Source organism: Myodes glareolus, chromosome 12, assembly GCF_982192425.1.
Source record: "Myodes glareolus chromosome 12, mMyoGla1.1, whole genome shotgun sequence".
Classification (NCBI taxonomy): Eukaryota; Metazoa; Chordata; class Mammalia; order Rodentia; family Cricetidae; genus Myodes; species Myodes glareolus.
The window spans coordinates 75,732,060-75,752,920 of NC_142037.1; positions in this window are offsets into that span (position 1 = coordinate 75,732,060).

The window sequence follows — 20,861 nt, forward strand, 5'->3', positions numbered from 1 at the left end:
TGTCTTGCTTTATCTTATTATTCTATTCTTATCCCGTAGAAACCCATTTGTTTTCTAACAAAAACATCAAAAAGAAAGAGTCCAGATGGAAAGAGAATTGTAGATGGAAGTTTCTGTCTCACCCAGTCCCACAGCCATTCAGTCCCAAAGAAACACACGAAAACTTATATTAATTGTAAACTGCTTGGCCTTTTGTTCAGGCTTATTACTAACTACTTCATAAAATTAAAATTAACCCATAATTCTTGTCAAAGTTTAGCCAAAATGGCTTGACACCTTTTCTCAGTGAGGCATTCTCATGTTGCTTTCTCTGTGTTGGGCTGATGACTTAGTCTCTGCCTTCCCTCTTCCCATAACTCCTAGTCTGTTGCCCTGCCCATAAATTCTACCTGACTACTGGCCAATCAGCATTTTATTTAACTAATCTGAGTGACAAATCTTTACAGTGTACAAGAGCATTATTCCACAACATTTACCTTTTTTTCAAAACAAGAACACTAAATCTAGTCCGTGTTGTTTAACTTTTTTCATAACCATTATCCATGACAACTTCTAACCAAAACATGAAACGAAGATAAACAACCACAATTCATTCTTGGGAATGTGGGTGTAGCTTTCTAGGCTACTTCCTGCTGATCGGGGCACTGATAATCTTATAGAGACCAAAAAAAAATTCAGGATTATGGTTAAGTCCTGACTGCAGGATTCTGTGAGACTGGATCATCTCAGCCAGCAGTCTTGAAGCTGTTCTGGAAATAAAACTCAGAAAAAACTGCAACAGAGGTGCTATAAAATGTAGTAGGAGCGCAGAGTTTACTAAAACATTGGATCATTTGGAACATATGTTTCTACTGGATATTTTTCAGTGGGTCTTCCTTGATCGAACCTTACTTTTCACAACCCGGAATGAATTAGATTCAGGGTTTGTAGCAAGGAGGGCTCGCTTGTTCATCCTGACCACCCGGCTAGCTTAGCCTCGAAACAACCACACAAAACTATATTAATTAAATTACTGCTTGGCATATGAGCTCTAACTTCTTATTGGCTACTACTTACATATTAACTCATTTCTATTAGTCTGTATATTGCCACAAGCAGTGGCTTACCAGCAAAGATTCGGCATGTCTGTCTCTGGCATCAGATTCATAGTGTCCCCTACACTCTGCTTTCTTCCTCCCAGAATTCAGTTCAGTCTTCTTCGCCTACCTAAGTTCTACCCTATCATGCCAAGGCAGTTTCTTTATTCATTAACCAATACAAGCAACACACAGGGGAACTTGCATATCACCTCCCCTTTTTTGTTTAAATAAAAAGGAAGATTTTAACTTTTTTAAAGGAAGGTTTTATCTTTAACATAGTAAAATTACATATAACATATATCAAGCAAGAATTACAGTTACAATATTTCTATTTATCTTTTATCAAAGCTAAGGAAAATTATAACTATAACTATCTATTCTTCAATTCCATCAAAGACTCACGAAGGATATAATATTAGCTAAGTAAACAAGAAATGCATTCTAAGCAACTTCCAAAACTGTAGAATTGAAAGAGGCATATCGCTGCCTGAACAGTCACCCAAAGTTTTTCTGTACTATTGGGGCATCCATCTTTGGCCTTCAGGCCCATAGCATCCAGCAGACTTTTTCACAATGCAGGAGATTTCCAAGATAGTTCAGTTACTTTCCTCTGAATCCTGCAGAATTTTTCGCAGAGTCTTTCATGAAGCAGGAACCCCCAAAGGATCATCTCACCTTTAGGCAAGTTCAGCAGTGTTAGCTGTCAGCATTTATATAAGGGAAAGTGCTTAGTCTCATTGCACCTTGATATACTGTGTTTGGTTGACATGCTTAGGAGGTCTGCCTTTTTGCAACCAGAAACAGAGGAGGAGGAGATTGAGTGGGGGAAGGGGGAAGCAGAAATGGAAAGGGCAGAAGGGATGCAAAATTAATAAATAATTTAAATTAAATTAAAAATATATTTAGATTTTAAATTACATTTTATCATGTAAATTAAAAAGAAAGAATCCAGGGATGCCACAGGAGAAATGGTGTCTGTCTGACAGAAAATGGAAGACAAGGACAAATACCCAAATCTGTTCTTTGATCGTCACACATGTACTATGCCATTTCTACGCTGTCACTGTCTCTCACACACATGCTTGCATATTCATCTATCTATGTATCTATGTATCTATGTATCTATGTATCTATGTATCTATCTATCTATCTATCTATCTATCTATCTATATACTTATCATCTATCTATTCATCTATCTATCATCTATCTATCTTCAATATAACATTATATTTGAAAATATCAAAACATTATCTATCAACTGCAATTGTGAATGTTTAATTCAAGGTGTCATATAACTGCAAATATCTTACTCTCTGAACTAGTATTAATAATAACATTGTAATCTTCAAACTACTGATGTGCTGTTATGAGATTACTTAAGGGCTTACTATTAACCCTTATTTCTTCATAGATAGAAGATTTAGACTTAAAGTCATATTTTAATAAAAGTCAATACAGTAGACTATAACTAACTAAAAGAACTGCCTCCAAAAGAATCACTTAAATCCAGAAATATTTCTTAAAAAAACACGTCATTATTTTTCACTAAAAGTTAACTGCTGTAAGAGCTCCTCTCAACTCAGTACAGAATTCTCCACTTTTCACATTTAAAAATTGCAAATAATTCATCCTTGCATAGTTCATCATCTTGATTTTGAAATAATAATTAAGCTCAGTCCACTAATCTCAAATTAATACACACACATACACACACATGTAATCTTCCTGAAATTTAACAAATATTCAAAAGTTATATACAAACTTTAAGAATGCATTTAGAAATTGTACTTATTAAATGAATCATGCTTGTCTCTAGTGAAGTGGACAGAAGATTTTGTCAGTGATTGTGGTCAGAGAATTTGATGCTTAATGCACATTTTAAAACTTATGTAATCATTTGAAATTTGTGAAAGTTGTATCAATGTGGAAAATAAAATGTATACACCTATCTTAAACATGTACAAACAAAAATAAAAACCCTTTAAAACAATAACATTAGCACTTTTGTCATTTATACAAGTTAGGTACATGTAAAAAGGATACATGACTAGATGTAATTGATATGGTGGACACATAAATAATAGCAACTAATATCCCTGTTATTGAAATCATTTTCTTTGCTCTAGCAATTCCCTTTCGTGTTCCATTTTTTAGCACTTACCTGTAATAATTGGCCTATTATTAAGCTATTTTTTATTGACTGATGAGTTTAATAGTCTTGAACCTCCCTTATATTGCATTGACTTAAAGACACAGCACAAGCAATAAAAATGACTCTTGAACTCCATACCTTCAAGAGGCTTGAAATAGGATGCAATAGGATGGATCTTTAATCTTGACATAAATGACATGAAATTCATTAAGCCAACTGTTTAGTCTTTGAATAGTTGAATACAAATGCGGGGCTTGTAAAGATTCATAGTAATGTTGCTATGCAGTAATACATTAATCAATAATTAGAATTATTCAGCCATTTATATCAAGGAACACTATGCATCTAGGAAATGAGAGCTTTGTCCTTCATCTGTTGCCTCTGATTCACCATTTTGATGAGGATCACTGGCTATATCCATGTAATGTTGTGTGTTGCAGTTATCACTGACTGAGCTAAGATTTGTCATGACTGTCTGCAAATGACCAACCCTCCTTCACAAGATTTTAGTAATTATTGTGCAATTAGAACGTCAGGACAAACACTTAAACACAGTGTCAACAAATGACCTCTAAAATCAGCTATTACTGGCTAATGAACACTTTACCCTATCAAAGAGAAAGTTAGAATTTAACTGTAGACCAATCTCATTAAGTAGAAATGACAACACATGGTATATGTCCAGGTTATGATTCATGATATAACTTTACAATAGAAGGCCTATTTTCAATATTGCAGAACACAATGGATTCTTGTTCCCCCAGTCTTTTATACCCTGTTTCTTCATATTCAGAAGTTACGATGTGAGGGCCATTATTTGTTCCTTTCCATTCCTCACCATCCTTGGACTTAATATCATATCCCTTTTCATCATCTTCAGTAGAATAAATAAAAAATTACTAGTTCACCTATATGTGCTGTATACTGCCAATCAAATTATTTCAGTTATCTACAACATATTTATTTATTTATTACAGTAGCATTTTTTTTTTTGGTTTTTTTGAAAAGGGGTTTCTCGGATTTCTCCATAGTTTCTGGAGCTTGTCTTGACACTTGCTCCATAGAAAAGGCTAGCTTCAAACTTACAGAGATCTGCCTATCTCTGTCTCCCAATTGCAGGGATTAAAGGTATGTGCCACCACTGCCTAGCCCAATTCTAGTTTGCAAGTGTGTTTCTTATCTACTTTTCTATTTAAAAAAATCTATTCTTCATGTGCTTCACATCACAGAATTATGGTGTGAGAAACTTAAAGTAAAATATGTTTTATTCAGAGGTAAGAGTAAGATTTGATTTAGTCCTGGCAAAGTCATTCAATTTTCAGCATGTATATTTAAAATAAAAGACTCAGCAATACTACATATATATATATAGTATATATATACATACTATATATATACATATTTGTTGATACATACTCTTTGTACATAGTGCATAATTTTATAAGAACCTATTCACACTAGTATGAAGCATGCTTTCCCCCTATTTCCTACTATTTTCCTCTTCCTACTACTCCTTTCTTTTCTTTCTTGCCATTTATTAGTAATCATCTTTCTCTTAAACTATTTTGCATACATATAAATTTTCTATGTAAGATATAAGATCCATAAATATGAGAAAATACAATATTTGTCTTTCTGAGACTATCAATTTATTATGATGATCTCCAAATATATCTATTTTCTAACAAGTAAAGTAATTTCTTGATTTTTCATAGCAAAAATTTTACTGCTTTCAATTGTATGCCCATTCATGTTTTCATGATCAATCCTCTGATAATGGACATATAACTTGATTCCACAACTAGAGAGAACATGTCACTGTGATGATGCCTGATGATATTCTGCTATACTCATAGACTGGTGCCTTGTTCAATTGTCATCAGAGAGTCTTCAGATGCAGAGACTCACAGTCAAACAATAGGCCAAGCTCAGAGAATCTTACTTAAAAGAGAGAGAAATGAGTATAGGAGCCAGAGGGGTCAAGGACATCACAAGAAAATCCACAGAATCAGCTAATCTGGGTTAAAATGGATTCACATACACTGAACTGAAACCAGAGAGACTGCATGGTATTGACCCCATCCTCTGCACATATATGACAGTTGTATAGCTTGATTTTCTTGTAGAACTCCTAACAGTGGGAACAGGGGCTGTCTTTGACACTTTTGCTGATTTTTGGGACACCATTCCTCATACTGTGTTGCCCTGTGGAGACTCAGTATGAGAGAAGGTACCTAGACTTACTGCAACCTGATATGCCATGTTTTGTTGATGTCTATAGGAGGTCACTTTATGCATGGAAAAGCCGAAGGAGGCATGGGTGGTGTGGGCTGAGGGATGGTGGAAGGAGGAACTAGAAATAGAGGGACTGAAAGGAGGAAATGCTCTGTGTTATTTCCAAGATTTGTATTGATTTTATCACTTATTCTGTCAGATTGACTAAGTTGGAAATAATGCAATCGAAAAATTGATACAGTTTTATTATTTTTTGTATTTTTATTAATTTTTATGTAGTGTGTTTTGCTCATGTTTTTCCTTCTCCAACTCCTGGCAGATCCTTCCCAGCTTACTCTTCACTCAATTCCTTGTAAAACTCTCTCCCTTTCCTTCCCTCCCTCATTCCCCTCCACTTTAGAGATTTCTGGATGCTCATAGAAAATTTATTTCATTTTCCTGCTTCATTGGTTGCTACAAACCTCAATATTGTACAGTAATTGCTCAACCGTCTTTTCACAAGCAACTTATCAGAACCAAGAGATCTGGTAAAGGCTAAACCAAAAGGCAAGGCTTTGGGCATTATTGCTTTGTGAATAAAGTGATTGTACTTTACTGTAGATTTTTCACTGGGGATTACTCCCTTTCTGTAACACATCTGGGGATTAATTCCCCCAGTTCAGAACTGTTTCAGGAAAACAGTTTCCCACTGTCAGGCCTTGTTCCCCTCTCCTAGGTAACTGCAGACATCACCCTTCTACAATTATCTTTATTAGCAGGCATTTGGTCAGTATTTAGGAAAGAACATCCCATTTAATATATTCACAGATCTCCACGGACATAGATTTACTATTTGCCCAAGTTGCTGCTCTGGCTTTACCCCACAACATCCATATTCAGAATGACTGATAATAGCCTAACATGCAACTGATAATTTAGAGACCTGGGTCTCTTCTTCACTTGGAATGGTAAGTCTAACTCCAAACCTAGACTCATAAAACCTGCAGCATCTGGTGTGTGTGGTATCTGATCAAGAACCATCATCTTCCCTCTGACTGCTTACAGAGGTTGACTGCTTAGCTGGTAGCCTTCATGCATACTAGAAGAAAAGAAATGGTGCACTGATTTAAACAATCCTTGCTCCATTCATAATTTTAGTGAAAATAAACCTTTTTAACCACCTAAAAATGCCATGTAGCACATTAACTTTCTCCTCTAGCAATCCTTGATAGTTTAATTCCTTTTTTTAACTAACTGTCTCCATAAAGAAATTTACCAGATGTGTACTGGCCACTCCCATGGATCTTCCCCCCCCCCCCCCCGCCGTCTCTCTGTCTCAGTCTCTCTCTCTCTCTCTCTGTGTGTGTGTGTGTGTGTGTGAGTATGTGTGTGTGAGTGTGTGTGTGTGTGGGTGAGAGAGAAAGAGAAAGAGAGAGAGAAAGAGAGAGAAAGAGAGAGAGAGAGAGAGAGAGAGAGAGAGAGAGAGAATCTTTATCTGATTTTCTATGAGGCAAACGGATTTCAGTCCAGGCACCTGCTAGAGCTGGGGTATATGACTGGTAGCGTTTGTAACAAGTAGAACGATATAGAACTAAGAACAATGTAGAACAAGAAGGAACAATGTGAAATGATGGAACAAAGAGAGGAGAATAAAGAATTACGAAGAGATAGAACCTGTTGTGAGTAGACTTCTTTACCGTCAGACTTTAGTGCACATTTGGCTCATCCTGGCATCTTTAATTGAACCCCGAAAGGGAGTCTTAAAGGCTGAAACTTTAAAGACCTCTTTAATTGTCCAGGAGAATATTGAATAAGGGTAATAATAATCAAGAGCCTTGGACTGCTTATGCTAGGAAAGTATACACATTCTCATTTCTCTGTATAGTATCATACCTGGGTGTTTGACTTTGGTAAATTATTATTTTCTATATGTTAGAAAATTCTGATTATTTTTCTGGTCTTCCTTTCACTGTGTAATTTTCCAAAGAGTAACAGACTTTGCGTACCTAAAATTTCTCTCTCTTGATTGTTGTAAAGCACAATTTTATATATTTTGATTAATTTTACTGGTGTTTTGTGGAAGATCTAGTATATGTTTACGGAACAGTTTACTCTAGAGTTATGCAGATTTGTAATATATCCATTTCCTCTTTACATCCAGGCAATGTTTATCTCGTGACATTAATCCAGAAAAGTTTTTTTTTTCTTTTAGAACTTTGTAGGATATTTAACGTTACTGTTGTTGTGGGGTTTGTATCCCTAGAGGATGATGAAGCTATGAATCTTTGTAAAAGCTTAGAGGCTATCATATTGTAAGTTTCTTTTGCATGTACATAAAAGTGCAGTTTTTACTTCATATTTTAGATGTTTCATCATATTTCTTACTTGCATATATTTGCCAGAGGATATATTGTAACTTTCAGGCTTTTCATTTCATAAGTCTGTTTTCTTCTGGCTTCTGCCACCAACTGAATTCCTTATAATTTTCTCTTCCATTTTAGTTTTCTACAAATTATGGTGTTCCTTGGGTATTTTTCTTGTCTTTTTCTTGTGAGAATTATTTTTTGCTTACTTCTGCTTCAGTTAATGTTTTGGTATACTTTAATATATTTTTCAGCCTTTCTTAATGCTCATTATTCTTTCTTCAACTATAGATCCAACCGATGTAACCATCAATGACAAACACTGATTTTTTTCATCTACTTTTAATTCTGATCTTGAATAGTTGTATTGTTTCTCCCAGTACATATTCCATATGAATAGGAATATGTCCTTTTTCTTCCATCAATGAACTTTTAATGTTAACTATTGTTATTGTAAGTCTGATATCCCACCATCTGTGACATTATACTTGATCAACAATTAATTAGTGAATGCTAACTGATTTATTCATTTGTTTATTATTTTTCATTTTGGCCCAAATTATACCTTTGGTTAAAAGCTAATAATATTAATTTGAATAATGTTATTTGAAGTAAATATACATCTCTTTCTGATATTTGTTGTCAAACTGATAGAAAATTACTTTTGTTTAATATATACTGCATTTTTGTTCTGATGTCTTAAAAGTTCTATACCCCCCTTTCATGCTGGATTTCCCAAAGATTTGCTCAGAAAGAGTGTTTATTTTGTAGCTCTTAAGCAATAATTCACTCTTATTGTGAAGACTCTATGTTCTTTGAAGTATGACAGAGAAGTTTTCTACCCTGTATCAACTAACAGCAGTATTTCTTCTTGCCCTGTGCCTCTAATGTGGGTCTTTTATATGTTTTTATCTTATGCAACCAGCCTTATCTTGGATATGACAAGAGGTTTATATGGCACTGAAATAGAATGCATTTAGCAAAGCCTTACTCCTAGAGTATGGATCTCTAGTGTGATTTTTTTTTCCTACAGACTTATGAGCAATTAAAAGCAAATATATACCAAAATTCCTATACAAGCATGGATGATGACATAAAATCTGCATGTCTACAGACACTAATTATCAATGGACTAATCAGAAAGTCTCTTTTTCCCAACAATTGTTGCTGTCTATAAAACTTTCATTTGCAGGTTTCTGAACCTTGTAATTTTCAGTATCTTCCTGAGTCTTGTAAGACTGATTTCCATCACAAGCCTTGGCATACTCATTCCTCTCTCCAGATGACAAGATTCTGTGCTGAAGGTTGACTCCTATTCACACTTCTCATAGTGGATTTCTGTTGGCTCTTAATGACAAGATCCTGCAGGGATTTTCAGGGGAAAGATCAAACACAGAGCAAACCCTAAGACTGCATATCTAATGATTTCTTCTTTACAACATAGGTTCCTTTCTCCAAAAATTTGTCAGATGTGTCTTTTATGAGCTTGTAAAGTTTACAATCCTGGTAACTTCAGATTTAAAGAAAGGAATTCTGGTTAAGACCTTTTTCCTTTCCCTGTCCTTGAGTCAAGAGTAACTAAACAACTACCAAGCCTTCTGGAATTTGTGTAATCCCAGAAAGTCAGGAATCTGAGGCAGGTCACAGAACCTTTGATCTGTGCATTGTCATAGCTATTGTCTGGGCTATAAAGTAAGATCAAAGTGTGAATCATGCAGTTATCTCAGTATTACTAAACAGAACAAGAAAATTCAAACACAAGGCCATTCAGATGGAAGAAACAGCATTACTTAGAAGAAGACTAAATTGTTTTCTTCATGAGTAGGAATAGCTTCTTTGGATTTTCTAAGCAAATGTTAATGCTTACACTAGATTGTCTACCCCAAACGTCTTCTTTGAAAAAAAAAAATTTGTAGTGAAACCCAATATCATTCATTGAAAGGACTGAGTTATAATTTATGATTTACACAAGTGGAAATATAGTAAAACTCCATTGATTATTTAACTATATCTCATTTTGACTAGTCAATATTACTACAAAGGTTTGGAAAATTGTCTTGAAAATCTGTGAACCCAGTGTAAGTAGTCACCTATTAATAGATATTTGTTTCCTTATTTTGCTATTTAGAGAAACAATGAGAGTATTCTGATATTTCACTTTCATTCACTGTTTACACAAACTGGGCATGATGAAGAATAAAATGTCTTTTCAAAATACCTACTCAATGATTTTGTATGAGGCTGTTGTTTTTAGTTTGTTTGTTTTTTTGTTTTTTGGTGAGAAAAACAGTAATGATATTAAAGGTATAAAATGGAAGTAAGAGATTTTTTAAAAATGGTATTTTAAAAGGTAAAATAAAATGGATGTCAAGAATATCACCTATAGGTAGAGTGCCTTACTTACATGGAACCCCAAAACTGCAGAAAAGACCAAGAAAGAGGCAGAAAACCAACCTCACACACACATGGGTGTGGGGGAAACTGTAGTGGTTTATAGTACAAATTCACTTAACTTTTTTTTGAGAAAAACTCCACAATTGACCTTGAGTTTTGAGGTTTCTACTTTGTTTTAAGGTCAATGGTTCATAAGGTATAACTAGTATCAAATATCGACCCAATCACTTTCCACAATGTTTTCAGTGTTAAAAAAAAGTCTACTATGAAGGATAAACAAAATTTTAAGAACCTATTGGTGAACTGTGAAGGATAAAGACCAAATAATGGTATAATTTTTGAGTTATATCAAGTGGTTCGTCAGAACCAGGCAAACTAGTATAACATTATCTATGGTTGAACTATGTAGACAGTAACACAATAAGGTAAATGCTGACCTTGTCTCCTATGTTGATTAAGTCATCTCTACAATTTATCATGGCATAAATAACATAATTCATCAAAATCATGAGCAATGCCATGGCTTTGCTGTAGTATTTTAGAACCTACAATATTCTAGAATATGATACAACACAATATACATGCCTACACACAAACACTCCAAAAATTAATCTCATGCAGTTGTTACAAGTAATTTTTACTATTTCAAAGGAAATGCATCCTTCATTGGTATAATTTTTACATTTATAAATGTTTTAAGCATTAGCAGTTAAACTTAGCTGAATTACATGTATTTTCACATTTTGCTACAGCATGGTGAAATCTCTAAATAAGTCATAAATTCAATTAGTGTTCTGCAAGGTTGACAAATCATTGAGAACACCTATATAGTTTATATTGTACCAGTAAGTTTTAACATAATGATTTACATACTGCATATAAAGAAATCAAGTAAGCAACAAACATGAAATGATTAGATCTTGGCTAAACTTTGTTTGAAAAATCAGTTGTTACAAATATTCCTCGGGGTTGGTATGGTTTATTATGTAAGTTACGTGACATGCAAATACAAGGACTAGAGTTTGGGAACACCCAAATACATTCCAGCACTTAAATAGGGTAAAGAGGGAATTTCTACAACAAGCAAACTAGTCTACCCTAATCAGAATGTTCTGGGTTCAAATGATAAAAATACTACCTCAATAATATAGTGAGAAGTGATTGAGAAAGACAATCAGCATCAACCTCTGGCCTCCATATATGTAAACACTCCTGTGCACATGTACACACTACAGATACACACACAAAAGCACACATAATTCTTTTCAAGATCACATTTTGTTATACAAAAATCATCTGAGTAACTTAACCAGTATGTTTTTATGAACAAAACAGTTTGATTTTCATTTAGAAAATGCAGTAGTCCAACTTGTTAATGATTTAAAGAAAAAAATATATTGTGTCTCTAATTGGAAATGAAAAGGCAACATTGCATTTTTACCTAGAGGCATTCTGCAGAAAATATCTCCTTGTGATTGACATTAATGGGACTTGCACATGTGTATTTGGGAAAGGAAATCTCCCTAATTAGTGTTTTCCTCACATATATTTTATCTCATATGGTTTCTTTGATGAGCTGAATCAGCAGTACAGTTTTAGAAATGTTTACTATAGAAAGAATGCATCATGAAAACATTCCTTCCTTTGCATTTAGCAAGGAACCCAATGTAATTTCATGCATAATTAGAGCTTAAATGATGCCACGAAAGTATATAGTACAAAAAGTGAGCATCGGCACTTCCTGCTCTTGAACTCACCCTTAGAACTTAAAATTATGGTTCATATGAAGTGAGGAATTAAATAAGTAGTCAATAAATCAGTCATCATCACTGCATATAGACCCTGCTTTTGATCTATTCAGTGAAGCATGTAAAAGTGTTTGTCATTGGAAACTAAGACATTGTGCCTACTAATACTTTTAAATACTTTTAAATCACTACTCAAAAACCCTGCAAGAATTTTACACATCAAGTAAATTTATAATGAATCATGATATTAAATTACAAGTTACTATTACTTTTAGTTATGTGAGTGATATTGTCGTATAATATTCTTAAGCTTCACTGACTTTCAAACCTTTTTAAATATTTAGGTTTCAATCATAAAGAAATCATTAAGCATGCTTGTCCCTGAGAGTCTTCAAGACACATTTTCTCCTTACACGTGTGAAGAATGAAGTTTCTTAGAGAGTTCTGAGTCAGCGGCACTTTTCTCTTTCATCCCGCATTCCCTACCACATTGTGTTTTTATATCATAACTGCTCTCATTTCCAATGTGAGACATTTTGTTACCTGCAGTGATATTTCATTTGTATTTTAAAAAATAAAGATTGCCTGTAGATCAAAATGCAAAACAGTGACACTAGTCAGTCATAAAGGCCAATCAGTAGTGGCACACACCTTTAAACTCAGCAGCCACACTAATTAACCATAGAGTTTGGGCAGTGGTGGTGCACATCTTTAATCCCAGCACTAGTGAGGAAATTAGGCCGGGTGAGATAGAAACTCACTCTCTTTCAGTGTGGATATTTTAGAGAAGTAAGAGCTCTCTAGTGGTTTGCCTGCTTTGCTTCTCCAATCTCCCTGCAAGCTTTATTTAATAAATACAAATGAAATATTACTATGGTTACCTATACACAGGATAGCTTTCTAAAATGAATAACATCCTTCCAGCCATATTCACTTCTTACCCTGAAGTCTGACTTCTTTTGGGGTATGGATATGGAAGAAGAAATTTAAACTGGATTATAGAAATAAGATTTCCAATTACCTAATCCGAAAATAAACATTGTTCTTGATTATAAAGATGGGTCTCATATAATCACATAGGTTTATAGAAGTTTGGGCACAGAAGAAGCAGTATTCCTTCAATGCTGCATGAACAAATATCTGACTTTGAGGAGGAAAAAAATAATAAAAATAAAAGCAGTTTGACTGTAGCATAGTAAGATCTCTTCAGGATTTCCTATAATAGAACTATGAAGCTATAACTTATGCTGTTTATTTCATCTTCTTACCAAATGGTTATAGCAATAATATGAAATGAATACCATCAAATCTTAATTAATACCAATAAATTACTAAAACTTATGTATGCAACAGATGAATAATTTTCCAGGTACCTGACAGTAACTAGAATATAGTTGTTTCCTCTCTTCTAACTCTCCCTTCTGAACTAGGAGAAATTTGTGTTTTGTTATTGTTGTTGTTATTGTTTCAGTTTGTCTTTATTCATCCCATACAGTTTTATATTCAATTATGTATAAGTACATTCATTTTCTCTGATTGGGGGCTAATGTACACATCATATACAGGTTTTCATCTCTCTTCACCTAGCATAATGCAAGCCCTATAGGAAACCCCAAAAAAGTTTTATAGAAAGAAATATTGCACATTTTCATGTTTCTAACTTGTTTCTCATATCCCTTTAAATATCTAAAAGTTGTTTGTTTTACAAGCTTATAATTTTGTGTATGTCAGTAAAATCCTCTAATCTAAATATCATAAGCAACATTTGACACTTCTGTATTATGAAAAGGTGTGTGTGTGTGCGTGTTTGTGTGTGTGTGTGTGTGTGTGTGTGTGTGTGTGTAAATGATTGGTATAATAATAACAAACACATTTAACAAGTGGCATTGAATTGTTTGGGGGCAGACTCAGAACATTCTTCAGTGTTCATCATGGGCAAAACTTGTGTGTAATATCATGCTCTATGATATTCTATTGTATTTTTACCACACAAACTTACAGAATTTTCATGTTACTTTTTGTTACTTTCTCAAGTGTTCCGGTTACTAACACAGTTTAAGAGATAGTGTCCATGGAATAGAGGAAAAGTCCTCTTTTCGTGGATTTAAAGGACACATAGAATTTGAGAAAGAATAATGGAAAACTTGAAAAATAAAAATTGCTAAGTAAATATTTTCAATGTTCAAATTAAATTAATGTAAACTAAAGAAAACTCAGTTGAACAAACTAAAAAAAGCTGGAAAATCTTGGCAGATAAATGTGACTCCACTATAGTTTAATTGGACAAGAAATTTTTCACAATAAAGAAAATATTCTCTTTGAAATTCAGGGTTAATTATCTTTCACATCCATGTAAATAATATGTGAATCTGACAGTATACTGATAAAGCAAAATTCTTGCATCTTAATGTACCAAAATAACTTGTTCATCAAATATCAGATATTAATGATCCGCATCTAAGAATAATGATAAATATTTTTATCATTATTAATAAAATAATGACAAAAATACAGAACTACCAAGCCACTAGTACTCTCTAAAGAAGTAAGATCAAAATTATGTTTATAAACAGAGTTTCAAGTTCTGAGAGCATGGATGTTGGTAATCTGCTTGAGGTTCAGAAAATAGGCAACAAGAAATTATTACTTCTCTTATTGACATTAGAAGTCTATCACATAATTCCTTACTCCATAGGAGAGCTGATCCTTTGGTTCTATTCAGATTTTCTGATTGGATAAAACTCACACTCATGTCTGAAGGATGACATCTCTCCCAATATAAATATTAATGTTATAAAAGACAGTCTCACGGGAACATTCAAAATGGTATTTGATCATATATCTATTGTCCAAATAAGATAAAACAATGTTAGATATCATAAATAGATTTTGCTAAATATCTACTTATTATCTGCTTATTGTTTCAATAAGAAGAAACAAAATATTAGGTAAAGAACAGAATAAATCCTGTTTATAAAAGTTTGAGATATTCATTAATCTTATGAAATCAGAAAACAAAATAGACTCACCAATACAAACACACACATACAGAGACACATACAGTTACACAATAATGCATATAGTCACATACAGACTCATATTTATATATACTATATACATAATAACATGTGTTTCAGTATATGATATATTTTGAATATTAGGTAAACCATAATTCCTAGAAGCTTAGGCTAAAAAACAACCAAAAATATTACTGTTAATGCTTAATTTATGTAAGATATAATCAAACTCAGTAGAATTTGAGAAAAATAGAATATCCTTCATAATATAGGGAAATTATATGATCAATTGAATAGCTTAAAAGAAAAACCCTAAGTCCTGTAAAGAGGAAAAGGAAGAAATTCTGTACTTCAGAGACATCTTGGTTACAACTTTATACATGCTAGCATTCTCAGTGTTATAGCCTGCCCTGCTTAAATTTTACTTGACTGTCAGGGACCAACCTTGACAAAAATACCTCTTGTCAGGGTCGGGGCATGGGGATCAGAGAAATAGTAAAGAAGATGAAGACGTGAATAAAATAATAAACAGAAAACTTAGAATAGTATCAAGAATGAGTTCTAGTGAATACTGAAAATCACCCACGTTTAATTTTTCCATACACTTTTTATACCCCAATACAATAAACAGCGAGAAGACAACAAAAGACATCTTTAACATAATACAAAGGAAAACTCAAACAGTTAATTGCTTCACACTTTGAGATATCAAGTCATTAGCGTTCTGTTGTTTAGGCAGTGAAACGACCCTAGATCAAGTGTCCTGAAAACAGTTACCTCACAGGTAACCTACTATTACCAAAGCAGGAACAGGAGTATGCTTGCATATCCTAACCATCTGTCAGGATAGAGTAGATCTACCTGTATGAGACATCTTAATATCAAAAGAACCAAGTAACCACATCCTGAGTCAGGATATGTAGCCCTGGTTATTGTCATCAATTTTGAGCAAACTTCAAACTCTGATCATCAGATAAGGTGCAAATAGGCTCACAATTTTGGGTCTCCACACTTGAGAACCCCAAAAGGCTGTGTAAGACTTCTATAATCTGTATGTGTTTTGCTCTTCTTACTCTATCCTAGAACGTGATTATGTGTGTATAAGTTTGGGATAGCTGTGAAAATCCAGAAGAGCAATTACACTCTGATTTAAGAATCATAACTTGACAGCATAATAGTAATCCAGAGCATATGTTTACAGGAGCAAGAGACAGAAGCAGAAGAAGAGAAGAACATTATTAAGAAATATGAGACAATTACCATTTAAAATCTAATTATCAACATATTCTTTTAGTTCATCCTGACCGCTTGGCATTTTAGGATACTCTGCTGGAGAATAATTGAATCCAACAGTAATGGCTTAGTTTCAAATGACACTAAAGAAGAAAAAAGACACAATAACAGCAACAATAAACAAAACTAAAAACATAGAGCTCAAAATATGTCAGTATGTTTTTGTCATCTAACAAGAACCCTGGAGTTAAATATTTCAGGGCTAATGTAATATGTCAGAAAATCTCTGAGAAACCTAAGTTCACTTTGTCATTTGCTTCTGCTGTTTTTAGCATTTTGATATTTTAAGCATATGATGACTGTAGCTATGTACTTGCAAAATTACACCCAGCTTCAAGAACATTGTCAAAAAATGAGGCTGATAGAAATATGTAGATATCAGTGTCAACATTACTAATTTTAAAGGAGAATAAGAAACAAAGAATATGAAATATATCCTTTAAAAAAATCTCACTGGATAAAGGATTTGTTTGTGTTTCATTTTATTAAGTCCGATAGAGTTTATATTAGAATGTGTGAGGATCTGGAAAGTATTTACAACTCATGTGCCAAGGGCTTGGTCTTTAGTTTGGTAGGTGATGGTAGAGCTTACACAACTGAAGACCACCTTGGAAGGGAATTTTGGAACAATATTCTCATCTCTCCCTTCCACTTTTCAGAAGCCACAAGGGGAAGAGTTTTCTCTACTAGATCACAGCATGCTTCCTGCAAAATGTTGCAACACGTTTCAACAATGGGCATAACAGTATATAAAGTGAAATTATAAACCAATATAAACTTGACTTTATTACTTTCATTGCCTGAGATAGTTTGTTACAGAAAAGTTAAACTAAGAATATAAACTTTCATTATATTTAGGTATGATCCTTGTATCGCTAACTTTTCCCAAAACTTTATCATAAAGGTGTGTTGAATTTTGTCAAATGCTTTTTCCGCATCTAATGAAATGATCATATAGTTTTTTTTCTTTCAGTTTATTTATATGATTGATTACATTGATAGATTTTGATATGTTGAAATAGCCCTGAATCTCTGGGATGAAGCCTACTTGATCGTAATGGATAATTTTTTTAAATATGTTCTTGGATTCTGTTTGCCAGAATTTTATTAAGAATGTTTGCATCAATGCTCATGAGTAAGATTGGTCTGTAATTCTCTACCTTGGTTGGGTCTTTGTATGGTTTTGGAAAAAGGGTGATTGTAGCTTCATAAAAAGAGTTTGGCAATGACTCTTCTGATTCTATTATGTGAAACACATTAAGGAGTATAGGTATCAGCTCTTCTTGGATGTTCTGATAAAATTCTGCATTAAAATGATCAGGTCCTGGACTTTTTTTGGTTGGGAGATTTTTTTTTAATGACAGCTTCTATTTCCTCACGACTTATAGGTCTATTTAAATTGTTCACCTGGTCTTGATTTAATTTTGGTAAATGGTATTTATCTAAAAACAAGTACATTTCTTTTACATTTTGCAACTTTGTGGCATATAAGCTTTTGTAGTAAGACCTAATGATTCTCTGAATTTCCTCAGTGTCTGTTGTTATGTCCCTCTTTTCTTTTCTGATCTTGTTAATTTGCATGTTCTCTCTCTGACTTTTGATTAGTTTGGATAAAGGTTTGTCAATCTTGTTGACTTTCTCAAAGAATCAGCTCTTTGTTTCATTGAGTCTTTGGATGGTTTTCTGTGTTTCTATTTTGTTGATTTCAGCCCTCAGTTTGATTATTTCCAGTCTTCTACTCCTCCTGGGTGAGTCTCCTTCTTTTTTTCTAGAGCTTTCAGCTGTGCTGTTAAGTCTCTAATGTGAGCTTTCTCCAATTTTTTTAATTGGGCACTTAGTGCTATGAACTTTCCTCTTAGCACTGCTTTCATAGGTTTGAGTATATTGTGTCTTTATTTTCGTTGAATTCACGGAAGACTTTAATTTCTTTCTTTATTTCGTCCCTGACCAGGGGTGGTTCAGTAGTTGACTACAAATGTTTTTGTAGTATGATATGACATCTCTTGAGCATATTCCCAAGAGTGGTATTGCTGGATCCTGGGGTAGATAGATTCCGAATTTCCTGAGAATCTGCCACACTGGTTTCCAAAGTCGTTGCACAAGTTTGCATTCCCACCAGCAATGGATGAGTGTTCCCCTTACTCCATATCCTTTCCAGCAAAGATTATCATTGATGTTTTTTATTTTAGCCATTCTGACAGGTGTAAGATGGTATCTCTAAGCTGTTTTAATTTGCATTTCCCTGATCATTAAGGAGGTTGAGCATGACCTTAAGTGTCTTTTGGCCATTTGAACTTCTGTCGAGAATGCTCTGTTCAGTTCAGTGCCCCATTTTTTCATTGGGTAAATTAGAATTTTAAAATCTAGTTTCTTGAGTTCTTTATATATTTTGGAGATCAGACCATTGTCTGATGCGGGGTTGGTGAAGATCTTCTCCCAATAAGTTGGTTGCCTTTTTGTCTTAATGACAGTGTCGTTTGCTTTACAGAAGCTTCACAGTTTCAGTAGGTCTCGATTATTCAATGTTGCTCTTATTGTCAGTGCTACAGGGGTTCTACATAGGAAGTGGTCTCCTGTGCCCATGTCTTGTTGACTACTTCCTACTTTCTCTTCTTTCAGGTTCAGTGTGTTCAGGTTAATATTGAGGTATTTAATCCATTTGGCCTTGAGTTTTGTGCGTGGTGATAGATATGAATCTATTTTCATTCTTCTACAGGTTGACATCCAATTATGTCAGCCCCATTTGTTGAAGATGCTTTCTTTCTTCCATTGTGTACTTTTAGCTCCTTTCAGGAGCAGTATGCAATCTCCAACAGGACAAAATTTTCTTTACTTCTTCTAACAATCTTTCTAAATTATCTACATTTGAATAAGATATAAAATGTCATCCTTATAGGCTATAGATTCAGGAAATCGTTTACATATTTCCAAAGGCTGCACTACAGATATTTGCAAAGGCTGGGACTATTCTGCATTTAAGAGAAACTTCTATTGATATCTTTTAGAAGACTGATAATAATTATAACTAGGTACTGTGAAGGCAAATTTTTCTCTGTCATTTTCTTGTAAAGGTATAGGTAAGAAACAATCTTTTAAATCAATAACTATAAGAAGCCATCCTTTAGGCAATAGAGAAGGCAAAGGAATTACAGACTTTAGAGAGCCCATTGAGTAAATTACCTTATCAACAGCTCTTAGATCTGTTACCATTCTCCATTTTCCAGATTTTTTTTAACAACAAATACAGGAGTTTTAAGGGCTGGTTGATTTTTCAAATGCTGAAAATTCAGTTGTACCAGTTGTTCTAAAACCTGCAGTTTGTCTGTTCTTGGAAGCTATTGCACAACCCATGTCTTTGTCAATCATTTTAAAGGTAGGACTGTTGGTACATTTGAGATTAGTAGCTATTGTGAGCCTGTTCTTGTATAAGTCAGTGACTTTTCTTTATAAAACCTTCTAATATTTTTCCAAAACATATGTTAATTTGGTTTGTTTCTATGGTTGGGGTTATATTAACCTGAGTATTCTATTGCTGTAAAAAATCCCATCCCCTCAAATTCATTGCTGTGTTAGCTATATATATGGCTTTAATTTTCCTCTCTATCCTCTGGCCTTATACATTTTATGTATCTCATGCTCTGTTTTATGTGAGATATAGTTCCAATCCCTAAGAACTGAACATTGACCTCCTGAAGAAGCCAATTTGAATGCCAAGATTCTGGTAAAATTATTATTATACTCACACCCATATCTACCAGACTTTCAATGATGGCATCATTCATTTTTATTTAGGTCTTCGTTCATTGTAGAAGTTTGCCAAAATATTTGCTTTATTGTTTCTCCTGGATTTTCTTGTTTTCTTTTATAGCTTTTCTATTATCCAGAGCAGTATGGTTTCTTACAATAGGTATTAGTTTCTTTAGTTGTTTTGGGATGAAGCTTCTGCTATGGTTACCAGAAATGACTAAGCAATATGGCATAGGGGCCTATGAGAAGTCTTTCAAGGAATTACTCAATGGCAGAAAATTAACTTGCTGTTCTCCATTTATTATTACAATGCCTGCCTTTGCCCCACCTTCTGCATTACCCAGAAGGGGCAGGCCTTCTGTTTGCATAATGCTTAGAAAAAATGTTGTTTCTAGGAATGCTCCATTTACAGTCCCTTTTAAGATGACCTTGTTTTCTACAATTATAGTATTTGACATTTTGATTTTTCCGCAAACTTTTGAATATCACCTCTCTTATCCATGCATCATTGTGGTCATTCCACATTACATCTCATACCCAATCCTCCAAAGTTGCTGACCTTGCCTTTAATGACTTAATTATCCTTTTGTATTGAGAATTAGAAATTTCAAAAGCCAGAGATTCAATTATTATTTGTCTAACTTTTGAATTTACTAACTCTATTTACTGTTGATGTCATTCTTTGTAAGAAATCTATAAAGGTTTCTTTTGGTCCCTCTATTGCTTTAGGTAATGATTTAATTTTCTTTTTTAATTCTTCAATTCAAAGCTTCTGCACAGCAGAAAGTCAGAATGTGAACATTATAGAGGGATAGTTTTTCTATAGTAGCATAATCTCCAAGAAGTTGATCTT